This window comes from Nesoenas mayeri (genome assembly GCF_963082525.1).
Source record: "Nesoenas mayeri genome assembly, chromosome: 2".
Taxonomy (NCBI): domain Eukaryota; kingdom Metazoa; phylum Chordata; class Aves; order Columbiformes; family Columbidae; genus Nesoenas; species Nesoenas mayeri.
This window is the reverse complement of record NC_137543.1, coordinates 159,440,299-159,466,990: the sequence shown is the minus strand read 5'-3', so window position 1 is coordinate 159,466,990 and position 26,692 is coordinate 159,440,299.

Below are 26,692 nucleotides of genomic sequence, written 5' to 3'. Positions count from 1 at the left end.
GATATAAGTGCACTGAGGGGTTGTGCAGATCCCCCCATCCGCCTCTGCTGGAATTAAAGAAGCAATAAATCTCACTAGTAGTTCTGAAAAGTATCATGTGGGGTTTTTTCCCATTATTAAGGGCAAAATATGGAGAGGGTCACTGAAGCATGAGAAGGCTGAGAGGGGATCTTATCAATGTTTATAAATATCTCAGGGGTGGGTGTCAAGAGGATGGACCAGACTCTCTGTTCAGTGGTGCCCAATGACAGGATGAGGGGCAACGGGCACAGACTGAAACACAGGAGGTTCCATCTGAACATGAGGAGAAACTTCTTTCCTTTGAGGTGCCAGAGCCTGGCCCAGGCTGCCCAGAGAGGCTGTGGAGTCTCCTTCTCTGGAGACATTCAAACCCACCTGGACACCTTCCTGTGTGATCTGCTCTGGTGACCCTGCTTGAGCAGGTGGGTTGGACTGGATGATCTCCAGAGGTCCCTTCAACCCCAACCAGTCTGTGATTCTGTGATCTCCACGATGTTTCCCACCTGGCTGAGCAGAGCTGCCCTGCTCCTCTCCTCCGATCCTCATCCTCCAGCCCCTGACCATGGTAAGGGGTCTCACATGCAACCCAGGGGTTGCAGCTGATGGTGGAGCATCAGACAGCCCATGGCAGCACCCCTCAGCATCAGGCCACTTCTGCAGGCTCATCGGAGCTGGGAGAGTTGGTTTTGACTGTCCCTGTGATCAAGAAGGTGCTATAGGCACCTGGTATTTTTGCATAAGGACCCAAGGATCCTGACTTCATCCTAGGTGGCAGAACACAAAACTGCTTTCACTATCCACTAATTTTCCTCCCTGAAACTCTTCCCTAAAAAATAACATGATCCCTGTATCAAGTACATAAACCTTACCTGGAAAACCCAAGGAATAAAGGGGCCCTTGACTGGAGCTATTCTTTGAGCTTCAGGAGCCCTGCAAATAATTTTCCCAGGTTTGCAGGCAAGTTTTTAATGTGGCATTGGGCTGAGGTGATAAGAAATACAAGTGGTCATTGAGAGAGTGTTATCCGGTCACAGTACTTTATTTTTTGCCTGCTTCGAAATGCGCACTGAATACAAACAAGTAGGGAGCTGGCTGGTAGGCTGGTGTCTGTGCTTGCTTATATAGGGATTATCGGGCAGCTGGGATTTTCAGTGGCTTGACACTGTTGGAGATAACAGACAGTGGGCATCTTTGGGGATTTTGGCAGCGAGCAGAATCAAGCCCCTGAGCCCCTGGCAATGGACAGCTTCAGTGTCCCCATCACATGCTGAAATAAAGCATCTCCACAGCCAGTCAGCTGTACCACAGCAGTATCTATTCTTTTTTTAAGTCGATGTGCTGCATATGGTATATTTGCCCATAATGAACGGTCAGCCCCAGCAGTCCATCTGCAGAGACAGGAGTGAAAATTTGGGTGCAATGAACAGAGCAGGGCTGGGATGTTGGGAGATATCTTTACCTCTGAAACAGCACCAATGTGTTTCCAGTGTCATTAGCTTTCTCCATTTTAAAGCTGAAAGCCTTGGAGTCAGCAAGTAGGGGAACAACAATGCTAGAATTAAAAGAAAATAGGAAAAAAAAAAGAGGAGAAAGAAGGAGACGGAAAAGGAGAAGGAGAAGGAGAAGGAGAGGGAGAAAAGGAAAGGAAAGGAAAAGAAAAGAAAAAAGAAAGAAAAGAAAAGAAAAGAAAAGAAAAGAAAAGAAAAGAAAAGAAAAGAAAAGAAAAGGGAAAGAAAAGAAGAGGAAAAGAAAAGAAGAGGAAAAGAGAAAAGGAAAGAAAAAACCCCCTTCTTTTGAGCACCTAAAAGACACAGCAATCAGAAGGAAATAAAGAAATAAACCACATCCCAGATTTATTTATTATCTTGCTGTAATTCTGTGCACAGCTACAGGATAAATAGCCTCTTCCTGGAAATGCTCTTTCCATGTTTGCATCGATGGGGTTAGATTTAAGGTCAGATTTAACAAATCGAGGAGTATCAGCTGATCCACAGCAACTAACCAAGCTCATGCAGGAGTGACGCTGTGCCTCCTGACCTTCTGCCTCAGTTTCTGAAATCATCTCCCTTAAAACAGCAATTCTCAAACCCCAATGCCTGGGCTGTGACCCAGCAGTTTAAGGAGCACCCTAAAAGACACCCCTCAAAATATCTAAGCATAAGCTAAAAACCTATGCTTGGTCTCCATAAGAAACTTGATATTTCCTATCGCTTCAAGGGTGCGAGAGAGAAAACTCAGCCCTGTCTACAGTTGCTGCTGGACAGAAATGTCCCATTACTGCCTCCTCCATCTGGCAGGAAAGACCTTCAGATTGATGCTGGAAGGTCACATATTTCATTGCTGTCTTGTTTTCTGTGGAACGACAGCCAGCTGCTTCCAAAGGTGGAGGACCCAGCCCCTTCGGGTTCAAGTAGGAGATGTCATGGACTGGTTGCCATCCGCAGGTTTCTTGGATGAGAAGTCAGCTGGCAAGCTGCTGGTCCTCATATCACTTGTGCATTGGGAAATCTGTTCAGCTTTCCCAGGAAATTTCCAGGAAATCATCACAACATCATCAGCCCAGGATGAAAACATTGGCACTGCAAAGATCTGGCATTTTTATTTTTTCACTCTGATTTCCTCTTTCTAAACCCAAATGACAATGATTGGGGTTTTTTGTGAGAACAGCAGGCATGCAGCGGTGCATATGGGAATCAACGAGGTTATGCTGTTAGTTAACGCAGGAAAGGATTGATGTAGATAGCAAGGCAATTTTCAAGATCTGCAAGGAGAATTGCATGGCCAGTATCATTGTGTTCAAACAGTAATTTCATTTCTAAGACTCCTGTAGAGTGCTAAAATACTACCCTGGCCATCAGAGGACCTGGGATGTATGACATGGAGGAGACCTGGAGCCAGCAGTCATGACACCCTCAGCTTGGTTGTGCCAGATGTGATGTCAGAGGCTGGAAAACCTCAGGTAATCACTTGGACGGCATTCAAAACATTTCCTATGGAGTCTGATAAAGCCTCACACGTCAGCAGGGCTGTGGGGACGGGTGCAAACGATATCATCCAGGACAGCAACAGCATTTTCTACAGCCAGTGAGGAGCTACAGAACCTGGTTCAAACAACCCTTACATGGTGCTTTTATTATTCTGTTTTGTTTTGTTTTAACTTTATTTTAATTCAGACAGAACTAGGGGTCTGGCAGCCCTGGAAATGCAAAGTCCTGAAGTAACCATGGTTTTCATGATAACAGTAGGTAACCGAGTCTGGAATGAGCTTCATAGCTGGCAGTCTGAGGACAGCCCTTGGGTTTACAGGGCTGTAACTGGTGGGAAAATTTCTCCCAGCCCTCCACAGAATCACAGGCTGGCTGGGGTGGGAAGGGACCTCTGGAGATCGTCCGGTCCAACCCACCTGCTCAAGCAGGGTCATCAGAGCAGATCACACAGGAAGGTGTCCAGGTGGGTTTGAATGTCTCAGAGAAGGAGACTCCACAGCCTCTCTGGGCAGCCTGGGCCAGGCTCTGGCACCTCAAAGGAAAGAAGTTTCTCCTCATATTCAGATGGAACCTCCTGTGTTTCAGTCTGTGCCCGTTGCCCCTCATCCTGTCATTGAGCACCACTGAACAGAGTCTGGTCCATCCTCTTGACACCCACCCTTGAGATATTTATAAACATTGATGAGATTCCCTCTCAGCTTCTCTTCTCCAGGCTGAACAGCCCCAGCTCTCTCAGTCTCTCCTCATCACAAAGATGCTCTAGACCCCTTGTTATCTTTGTAGCCTCCGCTGGAATCTCTCCAGTAATTCCTTGTCCTTCTTAAGCTGGGGAGCTCAGAAGTGGACACAGCACATGGTGACCAGTTCTCCCTGATGTTTGCAGCTGGAAAAACACAAAGAAAAAAAAGCCTCATAGTACAACGTCCTAAGCCATTTGCTACAAAAATAAAGCAATTAAGGACCGGAAACACTTGCAAACAAAGTGCTACAGAGACATGACGGTGCTGTTCGTTTTATCTGGACCTGAGCCCAGGGCCTGTGACTAGACCTGTCGTATACCCACACCTTCAAAGCCAGAGCTGGGCTTGTGTTCTCCTATCGCAGGGTGAGAGCTTTCCTGGAGCCACTGAAAGAGCCCAAACACTTTCTTCTGTAATCTGTCGTGACTGTCAGGATGCCAAGAGACATGCCAGACCTCAACCCCAGGCCAAAATAGCTGTGTAGACATGCCCAGAAAGGAGAGCTGGCACAAGGTATTGTATAAAGTGAGGTATGTGAAGCCACAGGCAAATAGTTTAATAATCACATGGGTAGGGTAGGCTTGGCAGAGGGCAGAGCACATCTCCTCATCAAGAAAAGAAGAGACAAAAGCTTTATCAGCTCGGAAAAGGGTTGGAGTCCTTCTGATTGAGAGCTCAGGAGAGCTTCAAGGGGACAAACAAAAATAATTGCCCCCAAAAGGCTGAGATGACAAACTCCATGATTCCCAGTGAGGCCATAAACAACTTTTCAGAAGACGTTTTCCCAGAAAAAAAAAAAAAAGAGATTACGTTCCTGATAATTAATCCCCTTTCGTGATAAGGTTCAGGAGTGACTGGAGGAAGGAGCGTGCACCTTGCTCATTGTTTGTGCATGGGGATCCTCCACGTATCTCTTCACCTCAGTGTTGACCTAGAAAGTTAAACCTCGAAGGATGGGGGAAGACAGTTCAGTCCCTGTAGTTGGGGTTAACCATGGCACACTGAACGAGGTAAACCATGGACTCACTACACAAAAGCCTTGTACTTCATAAGCTTGGGCAAGATGGGAATATATTCCAGAAGAGGCTGTCACTGGTGCTCAGAGGTCCCCTCAATGCATCCAGTCCCCTGCTGAACATTTTTGATCAAAGTCTTTCCAAGCTGATCTATTTTCAGCCCGACCCACTCAATACCTTGATTGCTACAGAGCTCTTTTAGCTGCTGGTATGTAAACACGCTGTCGCTCCTTGGCATTTTGCCTTGCTAAGCCCAAAAATACAGTGGCACAGAAAATAGGAGAAGTTGTTCTCCTTCGCCAGGAAAAATGATGCTATTTCTGAAATAAACTGTTTTTAATACACCTCACTGTCCATGCGCATATACGTATATGTATAAATATACTTAAACTTGAGTTCCAGCTGTTGGCATCATGTATGTCTATATAGAGACAGAAACAGAGAGAGAATTATGTATAGTCTGTGTCTGAATGCAGAGTCAACAGTGCTGAGATATCAGGGTCTGACTCCCATTAAAACAGGTTCACATGTACTGGTTGAAGCTCAAACCAGTGGGTTATGGTCGGTTCTGGAGAGCTGCTTCTGTTGTGACTGTCCTTATGGAGGGTGACCACCGTGATGCCCATGTTGGGATGTGCTTTGCATCCCATGGTGGAGCAAGGGGTACAAACCAGATCTTCTGGGGACTCCTCTGAGCTGAAGAGCCATAACTTCACTGCTGGTGGCCGGGAAAACCAGATCAGTGTTGTCAATTCCTGGTTTCATCCTTAGTTCTCCATGGGCTGAGGTGGTCCCACGTGAGATGAAGCACAGGGAACGTTTCACAGGTCCTCCCTCTGTCAGCATCCCTGGGGCTGAACCAAAGCAGGCTTGAGGAGATCAAAATCAGAGCCCAGTCCACAGCAGACCTGGTTTTTGAGGAATGACAGTGACACTGGCCAGATCTTGAAGTCACGTTTTCAGCTTTCCCCTTAGTAAGTAAACACATGGAAGTCAACAACAGATGGAGCATCACATGGAGTTACGCAGGTCGGCACAGACTTCAGACAACCCATGAGTCTGAAGAAGAAATAATTTGGAAGGGGGAGCAGCTGGGAGATTGTTCTGAGAGGTTGAGCAAGACAACAAAAAATACTGCAGCCTCCTCTGTGACATGCAGCTGAAAGTTTTGGTTTTGTGGAAGAAGACAAAGATGGGCAGATAACAAAGAGAGCCAACAGCTCCTGGGTAGGAAAGTTATTCTTTGTTCTTTTTGTCTTTGGCTGGAGACTAGAGAATGCAAGAAAAAAGGTGTTAAACTGATAATGAAATGGGCAGGAGCAAAGCAGGCAAATGCAAAACAAAAGCAGATTTTGTGTGACAGGAGCAGATTGAAGTGATGTGACAGTTGAAGGAGAGCTTTTTCAGTAGTTTATATAGTGTCTGGGGTGACAAACGAGGGATTCAGGGTAGTGGAGTGCTGCAGTAATGGGCTGTTACATGTGGATGAAGACAGAAGGGAGGAAAAGGAGCAGAGGACACCTATTAATAAAAACCCCACATTTCGTTTAAGATTTATTGATAGCTCAGAGCCAGAGAGTCTTTCATGCCTTTGCATCTTCAAGCTAACATTACCCAAGAGGGGGTAGTGACGTGGATCCGTTACAAGCCATTGAATTCAAGTGGAGAAGAGCTCCAGCCCCTAATGTGCAGAAATGAAAAGACCTTGGTTATTAGAGATTTCAGTCCGAGAAACCTGCACTGTCATAGCAGAATAGCATTAGTGCTTCTAAAAACACAGCTGGTCATTTCTGAACAGGCAATATCAAGCATCAAAAAATGAAATTGAGGACTGCAGTGTGGTGGCTATGGATGAAAAATTAATGGTTGCCTTGGGACTGGTGTTAACTAGCGAGTGACATTCAAAGAAAGGACAGTCCCATCTGGTCATGGGGAGAGTAGTGATGGTGCAAAAAAGATAAAGCTATGACTGTGGACAAGAAGCAGTCCATGAGCTCACCCTGAAGGAGGATCAGAAAGGACTGGTTTTGTCTTGGAGAAAGAAGGCAGAGTCAATACAAGAGAGATGCAGAGGTAAAGTTGCTACCACGCAGGGTGTTAATGAAACAGGTACTGTGAAGTTCCCGTTAAAAACAACACTGGGAAGCTGGGAACGGTGAGTCACCCAAATAATCTGAGAGCTGGAGGTAATTATCACAGGGAGAGGGTTAACAAACTCAAGCTAAAATTGGGAGTGGACTTGATTGCAGCTGAGGTTTGCCTCAGAGGGGAGAGGATGCAGGATGTGGGGCTGCCTAATCAAATGGAGAAAAATGGGACAATAGCAGAGAGCTGGAAAGCTGAGGTCGAGGTGAATATGCATTAGCATGAAGACAGGTTTAGGGTTTGGTTTTTGTTTTTAACAGGGATGGTGACAAATGATTAGGACACACTTAAATGGCAGCAGTATATGTTCCACCACATCAAGCCTTGTATGCAGCTACCAGACATCACACACGCCATGGAGGGAAAGAGGCACCTTGGAGGCACCATGACTCATCTGGTCCATTTTGGATTTCTGCTGGAAGAAGGGGCAAGTGTGTCCTGGTCTCCATCAACTGCTCCATCAGGATTTCAACAGATTCAGGTAGATGAATCCTATACCTGACACTTTCAAATCAGTGCTACTCCCACGGCAAATGGAGCTTTAAGCTGGGAGTCCCCAGAGGGGTGACTGGTATCTTTAATAGCCTGTGAATGGTCAGAGGTTGAGATTTTCCTGGCTCCAACCCTGTGCATGCTGTGTGAGACATAGTGGAGGTAATGCCAGGCGATGTACCTATTGACAGCTCTTCATGCTGAGCAAATATTTATCTTATCGTGGTTTTTAATGTGCCCATCTCAGTGATAGCTAAATGTCAACCACAAAATAAAGCAGCGCTGCCTGGAGAAGACCCCGCTCTCTGCCACGTGCTGTGTAGCTTGAGGTTTTATCAGTATGTTGCGTGCAAAGTCCAACAGTGAAACACCCTCTGTTTCCAAAGGTGGCGTTTGAGGGGAACTCAGGGCATTTTGGCCCCTTCTGTTGCAGTCCATGGAGTATCAGTGTTGGTATGCTGATCGATAATGATCACTGAGACCAAACCGCCAGCTTTTCACCTCCTCTCCCTCTTGTTCCTGGTGTTTCTATCATTTCTGACACTGATTTGCTCTCTGGTGTTTGAAGCCAAGTTTCTTCTCTGGTGACGAAGTGTGCCCCCATCCAGAAGGGGCTGCTGGGGGGAGCCACAGCTCTGCAGGCTGAAGTGACATTTAAGGTGACCAGGAGAAAGCTGGAAGAAAAACAAAGGCAATGACTGTTCTGCAGTGTTGAGCAACCATAGAGCTGCTGCTGCAAAAGGACCTGGGGGTCCTGGGGACAGCAGGATGACCATGAGCCAGCACTGGGGCCTTGTGGCCAGGAAGGCCAATGGTACCTGGGGTGGGTTAGAAGGGAGGTGGTCAGTAGGTCAGAGAGGTTCTCCTGCCCCTCTGCTCTGCCCTGGGGAGACCACATCTGGAATATTGTGTCCAGTTGTGGCCCCTCAGTTCCAGCAGGACAGCGAACTGCTGGAGAGAGTCCAGCGCAGGGCAATAAAGATGCTGAAGGGAGTGGAGCATCTCCCATGTGAGGAAAGGCTGAGGGAGCTGGGGCTCTGGAGCTGGGGAACAGGAGGAGACTGAGGGGTGACTTCATTAATATTTATAAATATGTAAAGGGTGAGTGTCACAAGGATGGAGCCAGGCTCTTCTCGGTGACAACCAGTAATAGGACAAGGGGCAACGGGCACAGACTGAAACACAGGAGGTTCCAGCTGAATATGAGGAGAAACTTCTTTCCTTTGAGGTGCCAGAGCCTGGCCTAGGCTGCCCAGAGAGGTTGTGGAGTCTCCTACTCTGGAGACATTCAAACCCACCTGGACACCTTCCTGTGTAACCTCATCTGGGTGTTCCTGCTCCATGGGGGGATTGCACTGGATGAGCTTTCAAGGTCCTTTCCAATCCCTGACATTCTGTGATTCTGTGTGATTCTGCCCATGATGGTCACTGGAGACCTGGATGGGATTCAGGAGCCCATGTGTAGGCATTGAGGTCTGTTGGAGATGACATCAGGGATCCTGCTGTGACTCTGAACTGTACCTCTCTGGCCTCAGGGGACACTTGTCTCAGCCAGACAGTGTGACTATGCCAGTCAGCACTTGACTATCAGCAGCTGTGGAGCTGTTTCCTGACCTGTGGCTCACAGGGAGATGATCTGGACAAGATAACACACATCATCATCAACCCAGTTGCTCCTGTCCAGAGGGAGTTGGGAAGTGGGAGGTGACACAGAATCATAGAATAGTTTGGACTGGAAGGGACTTTCAGAGCTCATCCAGTGCCCCCCTGCCATGAGCAGGGACATCTTCACCAGCTCAGGTTGCTCAGAGCCCTGTCCAACCTGGCCTGGGATGTCTCCAGGGATGGTTCATCCACCACCTCTTTGGCCAACCTGGGACAGGGTTTCACCACCCTCAGTGTAAAAAATTTCTTCCTTGTGTCTAGCATAGGAGGACCCCAGGATGAAAGCTCACCCAAGAAACACAGGTGAGGGCTCTCATAATAAACAGGGGGTTGGCTGGAGGAGCAGCACCCTTTTATATGTCGGTGCAGCTGCGTATAATCTGCAACACCACTGTACAAGCCAAGCTTGGCCTGATCCAAAGCCCTTTGGAGCAAATAAGGAAGAATGTTGCTTCCAAGAACAACCTGGATGGGGTGCAATCAGGGAGAAGGGCAAGCATTTTTCTCGGAGAAAAGAAATGCCAAGCAGTGCTTGTTCCCCCCCTTGCTCTCAACCCTCATTCAGGGAGATCTGTTCCAAAGGGAAAATCTGATAGTTTTGGGTTGGGCTTTCTCAACGGAGACTGGACCTAGCGGTAAGGCAGCCAGCCCTCTGCGTGATGCCCATGCTGTGGATGCAACACATGGCTGGGTTCAATTAAAATGTTTCACAGCAGCAAGACCAACAGGGATCAGAGGCACAAGAAGCAGCTGACCTATTCGCAGACAAATTAGTCTTATAAATAAAATGGATGTGTGCAGGACAAACAGTGAGCCTGTCAACCGAGCAAGCCATGCTCATATGCTGGGAAATATTTTATTGGGAAATAAAGTCTTAAATGCCATTCTCCATGCACGGATGGGGGCTGTGTGGCTTTTCATCAGCGAGCCCTTGCCTGCCTGCCCTCCCTGCTCCTGTGTATTGATTCATGACTGAATAAGAACCTTCAATTCCCTTTGGTGGCTTTGGGAAGCATGATTGACATGCTGCAGGACAGGTACCGAGTTCAGCTCCTCTGGAGCCCAGAAGCACAGAGAGCAGAGCTCAGGACCTTAGGGACATCACCAACAAGAGTCATGGCCTCACCAGGCCAGGCTGCAAGAGCCCTGGTCCTTCCCTCTTCTATCACACCATCTTGTATCCACTGATGCCGTTAGCATGGGGTCAGAGGGGATAAACCCTCCCCAGCCATGTTTTTCTCAGCTCTGTTGTCTTATCCTTCCCTTCTTGGCCAGAATCAGTCAAAAATAAAAAAGAAAGCTGAATTATCATATTTTTTTCCCAACAAGTTGATTCATCCTGCAAAGGGCTCAGCCCCTCTCACCCTTTCTGAGGACACAGGCACTGGGGGAGTTCAACAGGTCAGGCCCAACCTCCTGAAACCCCAAAATAGACCAGGTGGGTGTAAAAGATGCTTTACCGACGCCTCCAACCCCAGCAGACATTTAATGACACTTGTACCAGTGCTAATTACATCTTAACATTTTCCCTCTATATTTTAGTATTTATTTTGGAAAAGCTCCTCCCTGGAGTAATTTTCTTCCTCAGCTTTAAAACAACAACAATAACACCACTGCGCTTGCTTTTCCCTTGGCTGTTTCCCTCATTATTATAACTCTGCCATTCTGCTCCTGTGCAGTCAGCAGAGGAGTTCAATCAGGCTGATGAGTAAAAGTGCATAATTTTATGGCTGCATATCACCTGCCTGTTATTAAACTAATCAATCAGCTTCAGTGCAGCTACCAGTAAGTACAGCACAGGAGAGGACAAGGCAGAGGAATTGCTATGCTGTTATTTTTCCAAAAGGACCAAAAAAAAAAGTCCAATCTGGCCAACCAAATGCTTCAGCTCGGCCTTCGCGGGGAGAAATTACTCCGGTGAGTTATGGAGTGGGTGACCTGCAGCAAAGAAGTGAAGGAGTTTGCACCATCCTTCTGCTCCTCATAATGCTCAATAAGCGCCATGCTCCAAAGCCCAGGAAAGTGATCAGGTGCTCACACCACAGCTCGCAGTGACCCACTACAGATGCCTCTGACCTCCACCAAAGCCTTTAGCAATACATTAAGTTAATCCCACTGAAGCCTGTAAGAGCATCACCTGTACCCATTTTTGCTGCACAGGGCCCAAGTTTGGCCTTAGGATCAGTAGCCACGGAAGAAGCCAGGGAGCTGATTTCCAGTAGCATTACCCTCAGCAGTCTCCTCCCCTGATGGTCCTAGTGAGAGTTATGGGTGGCAGAAAGAGGGAAAAGATGCATGAACCTCATTTCCAGCAAGAAGGCAGACTCCATGTATTCACTATCTGGAAATGCAGAACTGACTTCACCACCCTGTTTGGGGGACAGCGCAGGGGCCAAGGTTCACTTCTGAAAGGCTGCTCAGGGCACTAGGGGACAGTCTGTTCTCTGTGTCTCTAAATGGTAGGACAAGTAGTGGACATTACTACATTGCATCAAGTGAAAGCTAGGCTACACATTGGGCAGAACTTCCTGCTGAAGAGGGGTGAGCAGTCACCTGGACATATTGCCAGATCATGGAGGTCTCTTAGAGCAAGCACTAGGCGTTGCTGCTTCTATAGCAACATCTTTTAGGGCTGGTCCTGGTGAAATTCTGCTTGAAAACACAGATGGACATGATGACCTTGGAGGTCCCATGCAGCTCTGAGTCCATAGGAGAGGACAACCCCTCTTTCTTTGTCTTCCAAGAGAAGAAGGAGAAGGTGTAACAGAGCAAGTCAGTGGGATCTTCTGTCCAGAGGATCCAGAGAAGGCCACCAAAATGATCAGAGAGCTGGAGCACCTCTCCTGTGAGGACAGGCTGAGAGAATTGGGGATGTTCAGCCTGGAGAAGAGAAGGCTCCAGGGGGACATTATTGTGGCCTTTCCGTACTTAAAAGGGGCCGATAAGAAAGATGGGGACAGACTTGGCCTGTTGTGACAGGACAAGGGGTGATTCAGCCTGGACACAAGGAAGAAATATTTGACACTGAGGGTGGTGAAACCCTGTCCCAGGTTGGCCAGAGAGGTGGTGGATGAACCATCCCTGGAGACATCCCAGGCCAGGCTGGACGGGGCTCTGAGCAACCTGAGCTGGTGAAGATGTCCCTGCTCATGGCAGGGGTGGCACTGGATGAGTTTCGAAGGTCCCTCCAACCCAAACTAGTCTATGATTCTATGTTTCTATGTTTCTGTGCTAATAAACATGACCAGTGGGAGGCCACTTTGTTCCTCTCCCAGTGCATCTGGCAGATCTTGTGCTTCCCTCTCTCAGCCACGATTCCTCCATCTCCTACAGGTAAACTGTGAAAGTCAAGCAGATTAAAAGGGTTGAGACGAGTCCCTCTGTGCTGTATCCTCTAAATGCCGCAAGGCTTCAATCTGGATGTGAATCCTCAGACCCACAGAGGAAAGCAAGGACGTCCTCAGCCAGCCTGAGCATCCCTCCCCAGTTAACTGTATTCACTTATACAGATTAAATTGCACTGGCTCCTTCTTGGCTTATTATTTATCACTCGTTTTACTGTCGCAGGTGCAGACTGTTCTGTGCCGGGTGCTGTGGAAGCATACAAATAAATACGGTCCCTGCACTGGAGCTCGCCTCACCACTTGACCGAGAGTAACTCAGGATGGACCCGACTCAAAAAGGCTCTTCCTGGGCAGGGAAATCAGCCCTGCAATCCCCCGCGCTGTCCCGCCGGCCGGGGCTTGGCAGCGGGGGCTGCGGGCTGACAGCTGACGTCCTCCCGAGCCCGTTTCCTCCGGCTGCTGCCAAACCATTCGCAGAGCACTCCTCAAAATGAATTTTCTGGAAAACAAATTAAAGGAGGGGTTGCATCACGCAGCAGACAGCGCAACCGGCGCTCAGCTGCACGGACAAATCCTGCCCGTATTTTCTGGGCTGCGCTGCATGCACCGCATTGCTCCCAGCTGCTGCGGTGCTGGAATTTGCAGCTCGCCGCCTAAATATACTGTAACAATAAACTGATCAAAGCAGCTAAATATTATTGTCTGCTTTCTGATGGGCGGCGTGGAGTACGGTCTCCCGGAAACCTCCGATTGCTTTGTTTTTTCCCCTCTGCAAAACCACAGACAAACAAAATAGAGGGGGTGGGGATGTGGAAGCAAAGGAGACATCGGTGGGTGTTCAGGCAGTGCAGTCAAGGTCTTGGGAGTCAGGAAATTCCAGTCCCTGAAGGCTGCTGGTTGGAGCACGTGGAGGGCAGCGATGGGTGGGAGGGAACAGGACAGGCTGCTGGGAAATAGTCCTGAGTTAGGCTGGGATCTCAGTAGTGTAGGATCCCTCCCCAGCACTGCCACATCCTCCCCATGCAGCCTTGGGTACGTCTCTTCAGGTTGTTTGGGCAGGAATCATCAGTTAGTCTAGTTGAAGATGTCCCTGCTCATGGCAGGGGGTCGGACTAGATGAGCTTTGAAGGTCACTTCCAACCCCAACTATTCTATGATTCTATGATCAGGTGTGCCCATCCATTGAGAGCTTCTGTAGGAAACCCAGCATGCCCCTAAACCCTTCCCCTGTGTGGGTACTGGTAATGGGATGGCTTCACTGTGCCAGGGGCAGGACCTGCGCTGGGACAGGGTTTGGGGTCTCCAGTCAAGCAGGTGCACTCAGTGCCCACTGCAAAGGGACTGTTCTAGCGCACACCTTTGCTTGTGTAAAACCTTCAGCCTTCCATTGTCCCACATAAATCTTTATTCAGGTGAGCTCATCCAGGCTGCCACAGAAAACAAGCACTGCTACAAATTCCTAGTCATGAATAATCATGCTGGCTATTTTAAAAAGTTTTTTATCCTTTGCTGGTTTTAAAGAGCAGACTATTCGTTTTAAATGTTTTATTCAGTCTCCAGTAGAGAGATGATGTATAACAGGTCGAGGGAGATTGTTCCTCCCACTGTAGTCTGCCCTGCTGAGGCTGCACCTGGAGTTTTGTGTCCAGTTCTGGGCCCTCCAGTTTAAGAAGGACAAGGACTTACTGGAGGGAGTTCAGCACAGAGCTACAAAGATGCTGAGGGTCTGGAGCATCTTTGTGATGAGGAGAGACTGAGAGAGCTGGGGCTGTTCAGCCTGGAGAAGAGAAGCTGAGAGGGGATCTCATCAATGTTTATAAATAACTCAGGGTGGGTGTCAAGAGGATGGACCAGACTCTGTTCAGTGGTGCCCAATGACAGGATGAGGGACAACGGGCACAGACTGAAACACAGGAGGTTCCATCTGAATATGAGGACAAACTTCTTTACTGTGAGGTGCCAAAGCCTGGCCCAGGCTGCCCAAAGAGGCTGTGGAGTCTCCTTCTCTGGAGACATCCAAACCCACCTGGACACCTTCCTGTGTGATCTGCTCTGGTGACTCTGCTTGAGCAGGTGGGTTGGACCGGACGATCTCCAGAGGTCCCTTCCCACCCCAGCCAGCCTGTGATTCTGTGGAGGGCTGGGAGAAATTTTCCCACCAGTTACAGCCCTGTAAACCCAAGGGCTGTCCTCAGACTGCCAGCTATGGAGCTCAGCTTGAGCAGGTGGGTTGGACTGGATGATCTCCAGAGGTCCCTTCAACCCCAACCAGCCTGTGACTCTGTGTTCTCACCCCCGTGACAGCCGAGTCCCCCACCACTGTGGGGTCATTCAGGGAAAGGGGAGGATATTCCAGCAGCTACAGCACCAAGTTTTGATCGTGCCTCTCCCTGCTGTTGGCTGACTCTGTGACATTGGGCTTAACTCTCCCTGCCTCAGCTCTCCAGCTGTAAATATGAAAAAGGGCAGTGTGCACTGGCGTTATGATTTTACAGCCATTAAAGATGATTAACTTCTCTGGTACCGCGGGGAAGAGGCTCTATAAATGGCTGAAACTGAGGAATACAAATAACCTTTTCATGAAGAAAACTCTTAAACCTCAACCTCTACGTGTGCATTTAACAAAGCTCTGGTGAGTGGTACCAGTGAACCTCTTTCCTTACGCCTCCCCTGGAACTCGAACGTCTGCCATTGTGCCCAGTGATTTGGGGCGAACAAACCACCTTTAGAAAATAAGACCAGACCCAAGTGGCGTTAGGAAAAAGGAGTAAAAGTGAAATGTAGCTGAGAGAAAGTGGGAGGGAGGAAAATATGAAGAGCAAATAGCTGGAGAATGATCCGATAACCACAAAGCAACAGCCCCTTATTTGTGAATGGAAAAAAACATAAAAAAAAGAAAAAAGAAAAAAAGAACTGGTAAAATTTGCAGTGATATGAAAATGAAATTGGTGGTAAGTGGCAATGGGCACAGGCTCATTGTGCTAGCAGGTACTGGTAGCTGAAGAGGGAACCACTGAACAACCTATTTCAGTGTGGCTATGGGAAAAGTCAGTTGTTTTGGAGCAAGAGATGTGGGTCACACCTAAGAGATGGAGGGGATACACCCCAGAAAGTGGTGACTCAGAACCGATCGAACAGTCCTGATAGACAATTGCTCGTGTATGGACTCCCAGCAACGCCTTAGCCAAGAAGGTTGGAGTAATCCTTGGCTGCGCAGCCGGCAAATATGAAGTGGGAGTGCTGAAGTGATATTATCTCTGTAAATAGCATTAGTGAGACCATTTCTGAAAGTTATGTCTAGTCCTGATGTTCACATGTCCAAAAAAGATCTTAAGGAAACAGTAGAGATTTGGAGAAATCCTGCCAGAGTGATTTTAGGCTTTGAAAATCTGCTTTAGAGTGAAAAAACATATCCAAGAAAAAATTAGGAAGAGACTTTACTCCAGGCTACCAACATCCACATTGGTATAAATGTCAGAAGTGAGATCATGAAAAGTTGTAATGAGATGGAGTCTGAGAAACTCAGATTATACCCAGTCGAGAGATCTGAACCAGTGGTGCTGAGGTCAGGTTCGCCTCATCAAGTCCAGATGACCACCTGTCACCCAACATGGCTAAAGGTTGGCAGGTTTTTGGTGTCAACTGCTCATCAAGGTGTCTAAGATGATGTCTGATTGCCTTTGACTCGGTAGTTTGCTGACCACAGATTTAGAGGAATAAATAGGACTGGCTTTTGGTGCGAAAGCTTGAGGCTGCACTATTGATAAGATCCAGAGATGTGGATGGATCTGCTACTAATGCTGTAGGTCATAATTTTGGAGAGATGTGGTGGGACTAGATGAATCACAGCATACAAAGTCACTTTGTGTGTGAAACAGAAGGCTGACTGAGGGAGACTTTTCTTAGATTACTCAGCCAAAAAGGTAGCAACCAAGGTAATTGGGCACAAAAGCTCTTTTTTTTTTTTCTTTTAAAAAACATGGAGTGAAACAGATGGATCAAAAGCTTGTTGACATTGTTGGGGATCTTTCCAAGCAACTTCGGTGGGGTTTTGGCTCAGGTATATACGCTCCTGGCTATCAGTAGGCTGATCTCAACAGCAGATGAAATGGCCCCTGGATGTCACTGCTGTGCTACAGTAGAGCAGCAGAAGAGTCTTATTGTATGGGATGTAAAGAAGATGGAGTTAAGACCCAGAGAAATGGCCTGGATAACTCGGAGCATTGGCTCAGGCCTTTGGTCTGCCTCCAGCACAGATTGCAAATGACTGCAAGTTATCATCTGACAGATGCTCCGTCATGGCTCCAGGCCATTTCCTACTGCACAAGTGTATATACATCACATACATCACAACCTGCGCTGTCGTCAAGCCTGCATGGTCAAATTGGCCATGGCTGCTGATTTTTTTGCAGTTTCTCCTCTTTCCTTTTTCAAACCCCTCCCTCCTCTATGGAAAAACAAAAACAAACTACTATCCACCATAAATTTAATTGATTTCAGAATAAACTCAGAGACTTACGGTTGCATAGAAGACGTAAGAAGCCAATTCATCCAAATCTCCTTCAGTTTGCAAATTTTACTGTGAGCGATGCTGCTATTCTCAGCAGGTGGATAACAATGAAGCCTAATGATGACATTTAAACATATTATTTCTATCAACAGTTTGCCCGGTGTTCAGTTTGATGACATTTAAACATACCGTTTTTATCAACAATTTGCCAAGGGTACCATTTGATGGAAAACCTTCAGATGAGTTGCTTGCTCCTGGGAAGGCACAGGACTTGATTGTTTGGGGTGGAGGAAAGATAAGAATGCAAATTCCTCCCATTACCCCCACAATAATTCTCATAGGGAAATTTGTGTAGTCAGCACAAAAGCTTGCGGGAAGCACAAACTGTTAGGGTGGAATACAATAGTTTGAATTTAATCTCAGAATAAGAAAGATGAGGAAGAGTGGGCTGATTGCACCACTCGTTTTCCTGTTGGCTGCGTTGAAAACCTTTAATTTAGCTCTGTTGAATTCTTGTCCACTGCGCTAAAGTAAAACAGCCTTGCTCCAGAATTGACTTTGACTTTGCAAACAAGGCAGCAGGAATTTCTACCCAGCTGATCGCTGTCATTTATTTAAGCAGCTCAGCACAGGATTAAGTAGCCCTGGAGCCTGGAACAGCCTTTTATCTTGAAAAGTGACTGTTCCAGGTGAGAAACAGAGATGAAGCAGTGGGAGATGTGGGATTTCTCTCACCTGACTTCATATATCCACAATGCAGACATTTCCAGCAGAGCCGGTCACCCCAGGCTCCCTTTGTAGTCAGCAGAAACAGGCACTTTTAGGTCATGATTCATCTGCCCTATTTTCAACATCTGTGCCGCTTGTGATGAATTGCAACCAGGACTCCAGAGCCTGCACAATTACAGGCTTTATCCAACTGTCCCCAAATATACTGTACTTGGAGATGTCCCCCCACCCTCCAGCTTCTGCTCGTATGTGGTTCCTCCTCAGACCCACTGTTGTCCCTGCTGGAGGGACATCTCTGGCTCCTTGGATGGTCCAAGAGGGCACAAGATGCTTGCAAGCCTGCATGGCTCCTCATGTTTGCCTTACTAAAGTTGTGACCTCTAAAATCTCTGAGCTTTGTCACCTAATGCTGGTTATGAATTCTCCAAGGTGGTCAAGATTCAGCTCAGGATTGACAGAGGTGGGTATTTTTATGCTTGTCCCCACTGTGTCTTATCGCTCTCTGGGCCAAGGGGAGGCTGCTTCAGTGATTTGGTGCCTCATTCTGTATCAAGACTCCAGGAAAATTTAGGAATACGCAGGACACTTTGAGGTTGACACTCAGATCATTTGGAAGGAGAGGAAGGTGCATCACTTTGTAGGAGAAAAAATGTGTATAACACAATTATTTGGCTCTAAACAGGCAATGGAGCCAAACTCATTCATGGAAATTACTGTGGGAATTAACAATTGAAAATCAACCCTGGTTTATTCTATGGGTTTTGTTCAACCAGCAAGTACCATCTTTTCTCAGGTTCAGGTACCTACTCTGGAGTATTAATTAATCTGGAGCATTCTCTGGCCCAGCTCTGATGTGTTTTCAGTCTTCTGTATATTCTCTGAGCAACCTGATCTGATTGAAGGTGTCCCTGCTCATTGCAAGGGGGTTGGACTGGATGAGCTTTAAAGGTCCTTTCCAAGCCAAACCATTCTACGATTCTATGGTATTCCTGCCCCGGTTCTTTGGTTTTCCAGCCACACTGAAACTCAGACACAAAGGAGAAACCGCAAACACTGTTTCAGAGCCTTTCTACCCTAAATGTGGACTGCCTGCCTCATGGCACTCTCTGGACCTTTACCACTGATGGGAGCAGCTAGTGTGTGGTCTATCCTGCACCAAGGCACCTTCATCTATTCCTTTTTCCCAACCATTGCGTGGGGCACCTTCCATGAGTCAGGTCTTCTCCGCCAGCCATGGGTTCATGGGTGTTTTCAGCACCCTGTTGCACTGTTGCAGGCTCCCAGCTGCTTCTGAAGACTCCATCATGCATCCTACACCCTGAGGTGGGTTTGTCCATCCATTTGCAGCTGCCACATTTCACCTTTCTCTGCTCCACCATCTGAGGATGGAGCATGCACACTGGGTAAGAGACAGAGGTAGGGCAGGAGCTTTCTAAATGGCCAGCTTCGTCTGCGACAGAGCTGTAATTAGAGTGTAGTTATATTGCAGTTGCTATGCAAACACCCTCTCGTTTTGCTTTTCAGTATGTAATTATCACTAAATCATCGAGGTGGAGGTTTATCTACCTAATTTGTTTACTTTCTTTGCCCCTTGGCTCTCTCGCTACATCAGCTGGTGGGACCTGACCATCCGGAGGAGGTTGTGTGCATGGTGCAAAATGAAAAATGCTATTACTCAAAAATCCAGCACATATTTTCCCTTTACAAAAGCAACCTTTAGCAGAGCTGGTGCACGCCCCGGCCCTCAGTCCTCCCTGCTAACAAAGCACGAAGGCAGTATTTCATCTTAAGAAGAGGCTAAGCAGCGGTCAATGATCCACAGCAGCCGTTCATGGACAATGGAAGGTCGGATTCCCCCGGGGCCACATTAGCTGTAAGAAAATGCTTCTCCAGAGGAGACAGGGTCATCCATCACCTGCATGTAGCTGTGCCCATCTGGGCTCTCCATGGGGTTTGGACCTGCAACCCCCACAACGTGCATATTAAGAGCAATGTCCCCTGCCCTGGGGGTAAGACAGAGAAGCTAAATAATTAACTTTTGCAGTGAGCTGGACAGCAGACAACAACAAAGATCCCCTTACCCAAGGCCATTTAGCCTGCATCTTCTCGCCACAGGTTTGCCTGCATATAAACCATTAACAAGGACATCTGAGCATCTGCAGCAACGTTCCTCAGCTACACGGGGCTGAGAAACCATCACCTCCTGCCCTGCGCGTGTCCTCCTCCGGCAGCGTTTTAAAGCAGCATCTACCACGACAATTATTTTTGTGACACGGACACAGGTTGAGCTGGTACCAAACCACCGATTAGGAGCTGAACAAGCTCCAGAGCCATTAACAACCCCTGGAGTCGTGCAGCCTCTCTGCTGGTTGCCTTTTACAATCCCTTAAATTGTCAGCTAACAAGATGGTGGGGACAGCGTTGGTTTAATGATGATCTCATCATTAGCAAGACCCAATTAGCAGGGAAGCCTAATGAATTCTCACATGCAAGCTTGCTAATTTAAATACAGATAATTAATAGCACCAGTTGCGTGCTTAAAAAAAAGATTTCAAAGGCCTTTCTCTGTGTCAATAATATGGACACAAGGCTGATCAGTCTTCATGAAACACAATGGATTGGACTCTTCAGCATGTTTATGAGGAATTTAACACAAATTTGTCTCCGGCAGCAAATTCTTCAATAAAGCTTCAATTAAGAAACAGTCAAACGTTCACAACCACTTATCAGATTATCATGCAAGAGGCGGGGAAGAAAAGAAAAGAGAGACAGAGGGACCTAAGCACAGCTGTACAATTTATTATCTTTTTTGCCCTGAAACGGTATTTCTTCTTTCTCTTATGCATGTGATTATGTTATTTTACCAACCAATTCCTGCATCTCAGAAGCACTCGGTATCATAAGGTGAAGGGACTTGGAGCCCAGGCTGTCAGCTGAACTCCAGGAGTTAATGGACCAGGCAGCTTGCGTTGGCGGGAAACATTCCTGGATAAAATATCTTGATAAAAGGAAAAAACATCCAAAGAGTGACAAATGGCCTTATGAGGCCAGAGAGGGAACGAAAACAAGACAGTGGAAAGAAAATAACACTGGGAGGAAAAGAAAGGCACATAAAATATATATGTGTATACATATATATATGTGTAATGGGAAGCACACAATAAAAACAGGCACCCAGGCATGAGGGATGCAGGAACAGCTGTGGTTTTAGACAGATTTATCGCAGAGTCGGGCTGGGCAGTTTGAAATTTGCAGGAGAAAAAAGAGAGAAGAAGTTGATTTGATGAAATAATTATGAGCAGGAGAATGTGATAGAGAAGGGAAGAGAAGGCTTTACAGCTGGCAGGCAAATGAAAAGGATGGAGGTTTTAGCTCCCTTTTTTTTTCAGCTCTTCACATTTCTCTTATGTCCTGAGTGCTGCAAGGGGCTTTGCCCCCACATCTCTTTGGCTCAGGTTGGCAGGCATGTCCCATCAAAGTGCACCAGACTTTAGGAGGACAGCAGCAGTATCAGTCATGCATGTTGCAGATCCACTGGCTATTTTGGGTCGATTGGAGCTTTTTTTGTCTCCGTGCTTAACCCCATCTGCTTTGCAGCACTGCCCTGGATGCCACACACTCCTTCTGCTCCCAAGCTGCCCTGCTGCCCCCCAGATGAGGTTGCACATGTGCTGAGGTTCTCCCCAAGCCCCTCTTGAAGAGCCCAGGAGCATAAGGGTGCAGCTTGCAATCTGTGGAATGAGAAGATTTGGGATGAAATGCCTGTTATTTACAGGAGACAGTCATCATTCGTCTCACAGAGCCCTGTCAGGGCCAATGCTGAGCTCTTGGTCTCGTTTCTCACATATGACTGCTGAGGCAAGCTAGGCATGTCCTTCATTGCTCCCACACAGTGAATAACTGATCAAAGAGGAAAGATCTGGAGATTCCTTAGTTATTCACACTCAATCTTGAGAGGCTAGATGGGCACAGCAAGACACAGGATAGAGGATTACCCATACTAGCTGCAAGCAGCACATCAAGAACAGGTTGACCTTGACATGGGATTATGATCCAGTGCCTAAACACAAGCAGCCAACGCTCTTGAGAAGCTCCAGAACATTCAAGACAGTGGGCTGACCAGTCTGGCACAGGACCTCCAGAAGACCCGTGCCATCCTGGCCCAGCTGGAGACCAGATGGGACACCCTGGGCCACCTCAAATGGCACCAGCCACCTAGGGGTGCGTTGTGGCCTTATCTCACATATAAGCATTTATATCATAGACATGCAGCTCAATGACAAGGGCATGAGCTGAATCCACAGAGCAGTTAAAGATTAACTTCCCTCAGCAGTTTTTCTGATCTTGAACAGGCAAAAATCAAGGGCCAGTCCTCAGCCCCACCCCACCTCTCTCTGTAAAAAGGGATGAGATATTAAATTAGTAATTGCAACTTGTTATTACCATCTATGCTTGCGTATCTAGAAGTCACATTTAGAGCCTTTTAGCTGAAAATGGAAAGCTGTGATTCTCACATCCTCACAGGACTCCTACGGCTGCAGATTTGTAAAAAAAACATTCAAGAAAATTAATGTGCCTTTCATGAAAATCATAGATAAAATTCCCATTGCCTTCCAGGGCACCACCATTGACTTCCCACCACCACAGTACCATGAGACATCAGACAAAATCACGAGAAATGGAAGAGCCAATTTGCAGCATCTTACTTAGCTTTGCCCCAGAACTGAGCCAAAAAAAGCTCTCTCTAAAGAGCCTTAAGGATAAATAAAATTCTGTATTTTCTCCTTCCAGAGAAAGTCACACTCACTTAGTTTTCACTGACTTTGTTGGTACCTTGTTGTTCCTGTTGGCAAACCAAGCTTAGGGGGCCTCTGGGTTGGATTTATTTTCTGAAGTAGCACAGATGTGTAAAAAGTGTTTCAGACTTTCAGGGTATCAGCTGAGTCCTTCCCAGAAGTGAAGGTCTTTCATTTTCTCTAGAGACATGTACTCTTGCCCATTTGGAAAGCTTTTAGTTGGTCAGAGAAGCAGTAAATAAGGTTTTACTGACAACAGCAGTCCTGTGAGAAATGATGTATTGTCACCATAAAAGTGTAACTTCTCAATGGAATAAACTACTATTTAGTAAAGAAATGCCTCTAAGAGTGACCATCCACAGCTGGTCCCAAGCCATAGGTAATCCTTTGGAAAAAGTTGGTTAAATGACAGAGCCAAACAGCATATTAACTGACAATATATATGTACCTAATTTCAAAGACAATTGATAATCTAATTAAAATTAAAATCTCTGCTTTTGAGTAGTTGTGCAGTCTTGTTGGTCTGAAAGCAGAAATCTGACACTGAAATTTAGTATCCCGGTATGCGATTTATAGGTAGAGGTGCTCAAATTTGGAAACTGGGACTTTGATCTTTTCATGAGAAATAGTTTTCCCATCTGTAATCCATGGGCATTTCTATCAGCTACTTTATAACTGTGTAATAGCTGTAAAGTATGAAATGAGTCTGAATAACTATTAAGGAGGTGAAATTTTCCTCTAATCAATTAACTTTTGAAAGCCTTCGTCCTCCAGCAGCTCTTTTAGCACCAGTCCACAAATGGGATTGCTCATGCAAAACAAAAAGAACACACACACTTTTTTTCCCCTTGATATCATGATGGATCTTCCTTTTCAATTAATTTGAAAAAAAAAGTATTTACGTATATGTGTTTGGCATTACTAGGACCAAGGACTTTCCATCATTTTTTTTCCTCTTGTGAGCTATGTTTAGTAACATCAAGACAAATCTGCTCTTGCTCGACGCAAGTGAAAGCAAAGCCTTTGATCCATGAACCTTCTGCCCCACAAGAATAGCTCCCCAAGCTTGCTTAGTCTACCAAAATGGGAGCGAGATGGGATACAGCTGTCGTCTGCACATTCATCTCGGGTAAAAATGAAAGATCAAGCAGAACAAAATTAAGGGCAAATGAACTGAAAGTGATTCAGTGGAACCTCATAGTTACAAGGAGGTTTCTGACTCCCAGAGCAGTGATGTTATGGGACAGCCTCTTGGGAAAGGAGAAGGGGCCAAAAAACCTTTGTTGAATTAACGCAGAGCCTGGATGTGTCTGCAAGTCCCTTCCAATTCTCCATCCCTTTGGTTTTCCCTTGCTGGCTTCTCTGGAGGTTGGTGAATTAAGTGCAGCATCACCATCCCTCCCAATCACCTTTGGCCCTTGCAGAGGGATCTGTCTCCCTTGGCTGCCCCCCGAGAACGGATTCATTTCTGGGGGTGTCTGAGAGCTGAGCAGTTTGGTGCACGGGGAGCAGGAGTGAGGAGGATTTCTTGCCAACAGTTTATCTTGCCAGTTGGCCCTGTCTTCTCCTCTCACGTCTTTGCTGCTTCCTGCACTGAGCAACGTCCTTGGCCACTGAATAATGGCAGAGGGAGGAAACCTTAGAGGAATTGAAGAGAGCAGCCTGGAAAGATCAAAAATGACAGCACAAGTCATTGAGAGCCTTAACATCCCCTGGGGAAGGGGGTTCTGCAGGGTGCTGGGGGGTTGCAAGGCTGGCTGGATGGATTGATGGATGGATGGGACAAGGACAGTTGTCACAGCACAACTGGACAGGGAAGACCCTACTTGTGTGCAACACCCCAAAATACCGTGATAGTCCCCAGAATACACTTTCCCACTGTCACCCCACAGTTATACCTTTCTCCCTTCCCAACAGCCTCAGCACTTCTTCCCCCCGGTCCAGCATTGCCCCTATTTTGAGGATAGTCCGACAGACTTCAGGGCCAAAGCCCCTCACGTCAGCTGCATCGCCTTGAAAGCTGAACGTGCCTGTGAAAGCGATCAGAGATGCTCTTTGAAAAGTGGGCAGAATTTGTCGTTGCAGAATCCCAGCTGCATTTTCCTGCTAACTTTGCATTCCTGAGGATGCAAAGTGAGACGGGAACGTATGTAGGGAGAACGTCTTACCCATCGCACTGGCTACTCCCATAGCCAGGAAAATATTTCCTGTGAGTTTCCTCTCTTACAAAAGCCAAAAATCAAACCAGTTTTTCCCCCTGAATTTTCCAAACACTCTCTGGGCTGTTCCTGACTGTGTAGAAAGCTCATGTTTCAACCCGCAGCTCACAAAGTATCTGGCATGGATAAGTATCACGATAACATTGCCATTATGATCTCTACTGCAGTTATCATTATTTAATTCTTATTTCTAGGACTCAGCTCAGACAGGAGCTGCTGGCATTAGCACACTCAGAGAGCAACAATAGATGGCTGGTGATAACCAACAGGTTAAAAGCCCCTGACGGGACTCACGAGTTCTATAGTTGGGTAAAAAAACCGGCATCTTTCTCTATGTTCTTGCAGTACCCAACATAAGGAGTAAAGCAATGGATAAGGGTGGTTTTCCAGTTTTTGTTGTCAAGTTTCTCTAACCTCTGCTGAGGGGAGCACAGGAGAGGATGCGTTTGAGCACAGTGAGGGATGGGGAAAAGGGAGTCAGCCCCCTGAAACACAACAGGAGACAGTGCAGGAGTCCTGCAAGCACAAGTGTGATGGGAGCGGCTGAGGGACCTGGGGGGTTCAGCTGGAGAACAGGAGCTGAGGGGAGACCTTCTGATCTCTGAACTGCCTGAAAGGAGCTTGGAGCATGGAGGGAGTTGGTCTCTTCTCCCACGTAACAAGTGATAGGTTGAGAGGAAATGACCTCAGGTTGTGCCAGGAGAGGTTTAGCTTGGATATTAGGAAAAATTTTTTCACAGAAAGTGTTATCAAGCTGTGGAACAGGCTGCCCAGAGCAGTGGTAGAGTCACCATCCCTGGAGGGGTTTAAAAGGTGCATCGATGAGGTTCTTAGTGACATGGTTTAGTGGTGGACTTGGCAGCATTGGGTTGACAGTTGGACTTGATTATCTTGAAGGTCTTTTCCAACCAAAATGATTCTGTGATTCTAAGATCCTCCTCCTCCCGCCCCCTCATTTCTCCTCATCCATGATAATAACTTCTGCTCCCAAGACATGCTCTGCCCAAACCAGAAACCCTCACAAGCCCACAGTCCTTAAAGGACCTCGGTGATGTTAAGGTGAGGAAGGCACAGAAAGGCTGGATGCAGTCTTGTGAAGGTTTCCTTGGGAAGGTGCTCCAGCCCACCTCGGGGACAGCCAGGACTGATCAGCTCCTGTGACCGTCCCCAGAGCATATTCCTAATCACAGTGGTGTCAGCACTTTTACAGCCTCTCAAAATACAATCCATTCTTAATTATTGTTCATTAGCAATAATATTATCATGACTATTATTGTATGAACATATAGAATTAATTATTCGCTTTCTTAATTAAACACTTAATGATATTAATGGTTTAAATCAAGACACTGATTCACAAGCACTTAGAGCTAGTATAAAACTCCACCAGCACTGAAAGAAGTCCTCCTCTCCACCAAGGCCTGTCCATTTGCTTCTGGCCTGATCCTTCCTCTTGACTCATGTCAGCCCAGGCATTTATGTAGCCACAGCAGGAACAGAATCAGAGAAAGTATTTGGGTTAAAACCAGGGTGCTTAGACACACCACAATATTGTCTTATCACTGAGGCCTCTGTCCAGATGTGTGAAGTCATAAACTGAAAAAAAATAAAAGTGAGATTGACAAATGTGTTTGTGGGACACAAGTTCAAGGTGCACAGCTGGAGCTACCACAGCATCCCCCCTGCCTGCGTCCATCCGATGGGGAGTGAACATACTCCGGTTCCTGCACAGACAATGATGCCTCCACAAGGTTACAGCTGATAGAGGAATTCACTCCACCATCAAATTGACCAAGTGACCTACAACATGCACATTTTCTGCCTCACACCTGGGAAAGCCAGGACACACTATGTTAATAAATTAGGCAGCAGACCCAAAGCAACCAGGAGTCACCAAAGTGGAGGAAAGACCCAAATCCTGCTGGTTTCACACCTCGTTCCTGTGCTAAACCTCTCCTTAGACTTATGGGCCTGATTCTGTTGCTTAAGCATAAGGGTACAGCTGAGATGCCACAAGGAGCCTGCAAC